Genomic DNA, 8,773 nt, shown 5'->3' with positions numbered 1-8,773 from the left:
TCATCAATCTCTGATATCCTTTTTTCTGCTTGTTTGATTTGGCTATTGATAATTGTGTATGTTTCACAAAGTTCTTGTGCTGTGTTTTTCAGCTACATTGGGTCATTTGTGTTCTTCTCTAAACTGGTTATTCTAGTTAGCAATTCCTCTAACCTTTTATCAAGGTTCTTAACTTCCTTGCGTTGGGTTAGAACATGCTCCTTTAGCTCGGAGGAGTTTGCTATAACCCATCTTCTGAAGCCTACTTCTGTCAATTCATCAAACCCATTCTCCATCCAGTTTTGTTCCTTTGCTTGTGAGGAGTTGTGATCCTTTGGAAGAGAAGAGGCATTCTGGTTTTTGGAATTTTCAGTCTTTTTGCACTGGTTTTTCCTCATCTTCTTGGATTTATTTACCTTTGGTCTTTGCTGTTGGTGACCTTCAGATGAAGTTTTGTGTTGTTATCCTTTTTGTTGAAGTTGATGCTATTGCTTTCTGTTTGTTAGTTTTCCTTCTAACAGTCAGGCCCCTCTTCTGCAGGTGTGCTGGAGTTCACTGGAGGTCCACTCCAGACCCTGTTTGCCTGGGTATCAGCAGCAGAGGCTGCAGAACAGCAAAGATTGCTGCCCACTCCTTCCTCTGGAAGCTACGTCCCAGAGGGGCACCCACCAGATGCCAGCCAGAGTTCTCCTGTATAAGGTGTCTGTTGATCTCTGCTGGGAGGTGTCTCCCAGTCAGGAGGCACAGTGATCACGGACCCACTTGAGGAGGCAGTCTGTCCCTTACCACAGCTCGAGCACTGTGCTGGGAGATCTGCTGCTCCCTTCAGAGTTGGCAGGCAAAAATGTTTAAGTATCCTGAAGCTGTGCCCACAGCCCCACTTCCCCCAGGTGCTCTGTCCCAGGGAGATGGGAGTTTTTTCTATAAGACCCTGACTGAGGCTTCTGCCTTTCTTTCAGAGATGCCCTGCCCAGAGAGGAGAAATCTAGAGAGGCAGCCTGGCTACAGCAGCTTTGTGGCATTGCAGTGGGCTCCACCAAGTCCAAACTTCCAGGGGACGTTGTTTACATTGTGAGGGGAAAACCACCTACTCGAGCCTCATTAATGGCAGATGTCCTTCCCTCCACCAAGCTTGAATGTCCCAGGTCTACTTCAGACTGCTGTGCTGCCAGTGAGAATTTCAAGACAGTAGATCTTACCGTGTTGGCCTCCGTGGGGGTGGGATCCGCTGAGCACGACCACTTGGCTCCCTGGCTTCAGCCCCCTTTCCAAGGGAGTGAACAGTTCTCTCTTGCTGGCATTCTAGGTGCCACTTGGATATGAAAAAAAAAAAAAAAAAATCATGCAGCTAGCTTGGTGTCTGCCCAAACAGTCCCCCAGTTTTGTGCTTGAAACCCAGGGCCCTGGTGATATAGGTACCTGAGGGAATCTCCTGGTCTGTGGGTTGTGAAGACATGAGAAAAGCATAGTGTCTGGGCCAGAATGCACCGTTCCTCATGGCACAGTCCCTCATGGCTTCGCTTGGCTAGGGGAGGGAGTTCCCTACACCTTGTGCTTCCTGGGTGAGGTGACACCCCACCCTGCTTCTGCTTGCCATCTGTGGGCTGCACCCACTGTCTAACCAGTCCCAATGAGATGAAGTGGGTACTTCAGTTGGAAATACAGAAATCACCCACCTTTTGCGTTGGTCTCGCTGGGAGCTACAGACCGGAGCTGTTCCTATTCTGCCATCTTGCCCAGGAATCCAATCTGATTTCTTACTCCTTCTCAACACACATATTTTCCTAAAACTATATTTAAGCACATAATTTACCAAATGCACTTTTTCATATCACCCATGTTATTACCACTGTCTTCTTCCATCTTCTGTTCCCCGATTCCTATAAAGGTTCAGCTCAATGGCCCCTTCTTCCAGGAAGCCTTCTTGATTATTCCAGCTTAGAGCTATCTCCTCGCCACCCTAATGTCTTTAGGATATATATATATATATATAAAACTAATTTGATTTCTCATTCCTATCTTTTCATATGTATATATGTTAGGGAAGGTGCTTGTAAGTTTAGTAAAAGTAACTGAAAACATCATTGAGTTCCATTGCTTAATGTTATAGAGAAAAATGACAAGGAAGCTGCCTGAGCTTTTCCACTTTTCGGCTATGTTTTAAGCAGAATTATATCTAATAATAAAATCTGGTTAATTCCCATTTCTTTGAGTTTTTAATAATTTTGTGGCACAATGCTTTGGCTAATGCTTGAAAATGGATCTTCATCATAAGCCCGGGCTACAAAACATTTAATTTGGGGTGCATAGGACTCAGGCTCTACTAGTGTGTAGAGCACACCCATTGTGCTTATTTATCAAATGCTCAGTGAATTATCTCTTTACAGAAACTCCCGATTAGCACTAAGCATAGTTTCCTAGGCACAACGTATTTTTGACTGAGGGTTTTTAATCAACATCGAATCCCTTTACACACATGGAATCAATCAAATTATTTTGTTGATCTTTCTATAAATGTAAAAATGGAATTTTGGAGCCATAAAGCTGTCTCCACAAACACTTTTTGTACTTTTTCTTGGTTACTTTTTGTTTCATATCACTTAAGAATTCAGAGTGACCATGGCATGCTGTGCTCTGTATGGGACAAATTTTTGCTTCATTTCATTGATTGAGCATTGTATTTGGGTAGCACTAAACAGCAATATTATAGTGCACTACTTGGGAGAAACATTTTTTTTGGCTAACTCCATGAAAAATCACTGAAAATTACAACTACAGAAATTTACAAAAAGAAAAAGAATAAAGCTATGAAAATGGAACACCAGTGTTTTATGGCATATGAAATGCCCTCTCACACAAAGCACGTAAATGTTTAACCAGCAAGAGGCATCCTTTTAGAAGGCTGTGACTATAGCAGGTATGCTATAGTGGTTGTTACCAAATAAAAAGCAGTGGTTGTTACCAAATAAAAATGATGACTTTCTTTTTTTGTGTGCCCCATCTCAGGATGTGGAGAAGAAAAATGAACAACAGATGTCTGTAGAGAAACTATTTCTATGGACCTGTTCTTGTCTGTTACTCTGGGAAAAATACCTCTACTGTTGAAAAGCACTGTATGGCCACGATCCACATCTTGACCAGTTGTTTCAACCATTTGTATGCATAAAAATTATATTGGACATTTAGTAAAATGCACATTCCTGGGTCACTTTGCAATAATTTCTTTTAGAGATTTGGAGCAGAGCCCAGGTGCCTGGATATTAACTATCACTAAAATGATGTGTTCTTGGACCACACTTTAAGAAACACTGCTTTGGCTCTTGTACAACATAGACTCTACATTGTCTAGGATAGGAAATAGAAGTAATGATGAGTTGCCCCCAATACTGTTTAGGACCTGAACCAATCTGTATTCTATGGCAGTTTATCATGTCTGAAGCAACATGCTGAACTGGTGTAGGAAGGATTTCTTTTTCTTTTTCTGTGTTTTTTTTTTTTTTTTTGCTTTGTTTTTTTGTTTTTGAGATAGAGTCTCATTCTGTCGCCCAGGCTGGAGTGCAGTGGCACTATCTCAGCTCACTGCAACCTCCGTCTCCTGGGTTTAAGTGATTCTCCTGCCTCACCCTCCCGAGTATCTGGGACTACAGGTGCGTGCTACCACGCCCAGCTAATTTTTTGTATTTTAGTGGATACGGGGTTTCATCGTGTTAGCCAGAATGGTCTCGATCTCCTGACCTCATGATCCACCTGCCTTGGCCTCCCAAAGTGCTGGGATTACAGGCGTGAGGCGCCACGGCCAGCCAGGAAGGATTTCAAATGCAAAAATTTCCAGGAACGAAGGTTCAATATAAGAACAGCTTACAAACAGCAGTTGGTTCGGTACAGGAATGTTTGATATTTAGTTTCAAGGTCTATGGCCAATTTTATAACTATTAAAACAGCAAAACACTGCAGCACTATATTTTCAGTGATTCAATTGTGTGCCCAAGCAAGTTTCTCTTTAATTAAATGTGCAGCATTTGAAGCAAATTGAGAAAGTATGACTAGGCAGGTTGTTGCAGACATTGAGTCTTTACAAAAACTATTACTTTCTTTTTTTGGCATAGTTCTATTCATTTGACAGGTTTGTGTTATAGAATTGGGACACAATTCTAGTAGCGTCCTTACCAAGATAGTGTGGCTTATGTTTCTCTTCACCATGATGTTGTAACAAAAGGCCACTGGCTTTGCAGTTAAAAGGTCCTGAACTTGAATCCTGGTCTCTTTAGCTTTGTAAACTTGGACAAATCACTTAGTCTTATTATGTCTCCCTCACTGGAATTTTCAGAGAATCATGAAATCACACATGGCAATGACCAGGTACAGTAACAGTGAGTTCTCTCCTTTTTCTGCTCTTACTGTTTTCCTTAGTGATAATTCCTTTCTTGATTGATATAGCAAGTTACCTGAACTAAAAGACGTAGGGTCATTTTTAAAAATCCACCTCCTTCTTCATATTTCTTATCCAATTAGTTACCAAGTATATCAACTTTGCTCCTAAAACGCTGACTGACTGCTATCTGCTCTATGAGGCCTCTAACCGTGATGTGTCCTTTAACTAGAACGTCCATCCTCTATTCCTCTACAGGGAAGGCAGCGATGTTTCATGCTCTGAGTGTCACAAAGCCTTTGATTATTCAGTGCAGCAGAGTCTTCCCCAGGGTAACAAGCAAGCTGAATGACAGTGCCACAGTCGAGACTATGCCCCGGTGCACCTTGGTTATTCCCTGTGGTTGTGTTCCTTCATCTGGATCACTGCTGTAGGAGTTACAGAGCGACCTTTTAATAAGAGCTCCCAGTAGAGTCCTAAAGAGTTACCATCTTTAATGTATATAATCAATACTTACCCCTTCCCTCTTATGCTGCTCCTAAGGCCACCTGTGCAAAAGGAAAAAATAAAAAATAAAAGCCCACTGTCAGCTTACTCCTCGGGTAAGATAAACAAATCACTCCTTTTACAGACACTATGAGCTATAAGCCACATTGTTTCAACTTGACTGAAAGGAGTTTTGTATGAATTTGTTTTAATTAAGGGAATCAAGATACAAAAAAATAGCTATGTTAATCAGAAATGTGGATGCTTGGAAAAAAGGAATCAAGAGATATTTTCAGAGAAAAAAATTTCTCTAAAAGTAGAAAAAAAGAATGATGTATGTAAGAATGAATAATATCTCAAAAGATTTATCTTAAAGTGTAACTATCCTACCTTTTTACCTTGGTTCTTCCAAATCATTTCTGAAAGCTAAACAACAGAGACTACACATTAGAAAACCAGTAAACGTTTACTAAATGATTTTCAGAAATTAATGTATCTGTTGTACATGTTGAAGCTAAATAGATATTAAAGAGTACAGTTATACAAAATATAATCATCCAAAAAGGAGTGATGTCAATTATTGACAGCACAGTTATAAAACCAGCAGGGGCAAAGTTAGATCTAGTAGGAAAAGAAAACTAGCCTGCTTGAGGCCCTGGGACAGGTTCATTGTATATGGCCCAGGAAATCTGCCCTCCGAAAGGATAAACACATTTAGGACTTCCTGGAGAGTAACAGATTTATTGAAACATTTGCTGAATACAAGGCAGTTTGATGAGGTTATGACAAGAGTGCATTTTAGGATTCAAGGAGAGTCATGTTCCTTCTGCAACTTCATGACAATGAGGCATATGACAATTTACTTGACTACTCTAATCTCCCATTTTTTGTGGGTTTTTAAAAAAAGTTTACATATGGTTGGAAATATTTATGCCACTTCTGCTTCCACTAAATAAATAAGCTAGCTTATTTATTAAATAATAAATAAATAAATAAGCTAGCTATGACAAAGTGGAATCGTTTCAGTTAATCAAGAGATTAAAGCAAGAGAAAGAACTGGATTGGTCAGATTGTCTAGGAAATAGGGTTTCTTTTCTGAAAACGAAGACTTGAAGGAGCTGTTTGATACTTTGTTTTTTTTTTACAATCATTATCTCATTCAATCCTTATAGCAACTCTACAAAATAGTACTATTGACATTTGCATCTTACAGATGAAAAATTTAGACCAGAGAGTTAAGCAATGTTCCCAAGGTTAAACAGCTGGTGTGGGTCCGAGAGCCCAAAGCTCTGCCATGCTACATGCCCAGTCTTGTTATCAAGTTTCCTCTCAGCAAATTCTGTTTGCTTCTCATGAACTAGAAACAAACAAACAAACAAACAAACAACTACCAAAAATCTTGTTAAAAGCTTGAAGGCAACTACCAAATCATTCATCCTCTCTACAGAGGATGAAATTAAAGATTTAATTAATACAATTAAGTGGATTATACTGTAAAAAAAAATAAGGATAAAGGAATCAAATGATTAGATGAAAATGACAGGGATGGCCAGTGTTCTTGAGGTCTAAAACAAAGTTTTCCTATTAATGAAAAAAGGAATTCAAACTGTACAGATGGCCCAAGATAATGTGAATCCAAGACCTGGTTTACATATCTTTTAATTTTAAACTTGTAAAAGTCTTCGTGTATTTTATATCTATAACCTCAAAGAAATAGCAACAATACTAAATGTAGAAACAATTTGATGCAAAACATTGCCTCTGTATATTTCTTGATGTCACATTTTAAGATATGAGTTCACACTTTTGTAGTCAAAAGTCCTCTTCCTCTCTCCCACAGGAAATTATGCCAGGGAGTGGGAGACACCTGGCTGGCCAGGCAGAGGATCCAGAAGGGAAGGAGGGAGGACACAGAGGGAGAGGGAAAGAAAATTCTTAGGCTGGGCTGAGTTGAGAACAGTCAGAAACAACCCACAAAATGACTTCAGAAGCGGTGGAAACAGTGTGCTTAGGTAAACCTTTAGGTGATAGGCTCTGGAGAATTTTAGTTTACCAGAAGAAATAGACCTGAAAGCCCCAAGTCCCTGGACACAGAAGTAGGAAAATCTCTCTCAAATATGCTTTGTTAGCATCATTTGTTACAGGCATAAAAATGTATGTCATCAAGTTAGACAATGAATATAGAAAAATGACAACCCTGTCTCCAAGGAGCCTATTTGTAGCATAGGATGAGATAAATACAATATTTCAGCAGTCCCTAGCTATGGAGGGTCTGCTGGGTTTACAGGGAGTGGAAGCAGAAAAGTATGGACATGGAGGAGAAGGTTGACTCTGCAAGCATCTGACAGCTCCCTTCTCCTTGGTGAAGGCAGCTTCATGTGAAGTGAGGCACCCCAGGTCCAGGGGAGGTGGGAGCTCCACCTGCTGCAGCAGCCATGGCCTATGGGTTCTCAGGGCTACTCTGGAGGTTAATCAGAGAATGTCAAAGCAACCACATTTTAACAGAAGGAATATGGCAGTTGGGAAGTTTCCAAGCAATCAGTCCTCCTTTATTTGAACTAGAGGAAGAAATTTTGGGGACTGAGGCACAAAATAACTACTAATACACATTCTGACTGGCTCCCAAGACTGATGGTCTAAGGAAATAATATCTGTTACATATGAGTATAGATAAGTCTTTAATACCAAATAACTACTAACTATTTATTGAGCTACTACAAAGTAAGACAATATGTAGGACCCTGGAGATGCAATGAAGAGTAAGAAGCTTCAGTCCTTGAGCTCATGTGCTTCAGAAGCCCAGGCAGGGAAGACAATCAGATAGTCACACAAATGAGGAAGTACCCTAATGACCGACTGAAGTCATTTCTATTAAGGAAAAAGCCTGGTTATAACATATAACAAAGGACATTGGTTAAGCAATGTTCCCAAGGTTAAACAGCTGTGAACTAGGTGGGTTGATGAAGTTGAGGAGCTTTCTCATTTTAAAATCTTTCATAGTGTTACAATAGTGTGTAACTAAACTATCAACATTGAAAGTTATCCAAGAAATAATCCATCCAATGTAGTAGATAACCTAGAGATTTTTACATTATGGAACGAAAAAAAATATGCTTTGGATAGATTTGTTCAGAATAGCATTGCTATTTAGACCAGCCTCTAACAAGCAGTATTTGGTAAAATCTTATTATTGTAGTTTTCAAATAGTACATGTTGTTATGTTATGAAACCAAGGTTGCTTAGCTATTTCCAATTGTAGTGACCAGTTGTGGCATGGAATACTTTATTAGTTCTCTCACAAATCTCCAATGGGGAAAGCTAATATTGTTAATTTCATGACCACTGAGAGAAATTTTACAAATTGCAAAACACTACAGCTCAAAAAGAATAACTGTGTATTAATGAAAGAAGTAAAACTGATTTTAAAAATGAAAAAAATATAATTTCCACATTGAACATGCTTTAATCTTTGAGAAAAGTTAAAATTTGATAATACTTAAAGAGATTATCAAATACTGCTATAAAAATGTCAAGGAACTATAAGCATATTTTCTCATAATAAAACATTCAAAGACACTGAAGAAAATAAAACTGATTAAAATAAAAAGGGGAGGGGGACACCCAAGATGGCCGAATAGAAACAGCTCCAGCCTCCAGCTCCCAGTGTGAGCCACAAAAAAGACGGGTGATTTCTGCATTTTCAATTGAGGAACCGGGTTCATCTCACTGGGGTGTGCCGGACACTTGGTGCTGGTCAGTAGGTGCAGCCCAACCAGCGAGAGCTGAAGCAGGGCGAGGCGTCATCTCACCTGGGAAGTGCAAGGGGGAAGGGAATTCCTATTCCTAGCCAAGGGAAACTGAGACACACAACACCTGGAAAAATCGGGTAACTCCCACGCTAATACTGCACTTTACCAAGGGTCTTAGCAAACGGCACAC

At 39.8% G+C, this 8,773-nt stretch overlaps 1 long non-coding RNA gene across 1 annotated transcript; it reads right to left on the bottom strand.

Moving 5' to 3' along the window:
• Positions 1–712: 712 nt before the first annotated feature.
• LOC103876362 lies at positions 713–8,692 on the bottom strand. The gene is made up of 5 exons (XR_002516181.2): positions 7,256–8,692; positions 5,225–5,260; positions 4,866–4,896; positions 1,656–1,769; positions 713–1,291 (listed from the first exon to the last, which is right to left on the bottom strand). It is a non-coding gene; the product is annotated as an uncharacterized LOC103876362 (long non-coding RNA).
• Between the last annotated feature and the right edge of the window lie 81 nt (positions 8,693–8,773).

This window comes from Papio anubis, chromosome 10 (assembly GCF_008728515.1).
Source record: "Papio anubis isolate 15944 chromosome 10, Panubis1.0, whole genome shotgun sequence".
Lineage (NCBI taxonomy): Eukaryota > Metazoa > Chordata > Mammalia > Primates > Cercopithecidae > Papio > Papio anubis.
This window is presented reverse-complemented; position numbering and strand designations above follow the sequence as displayed.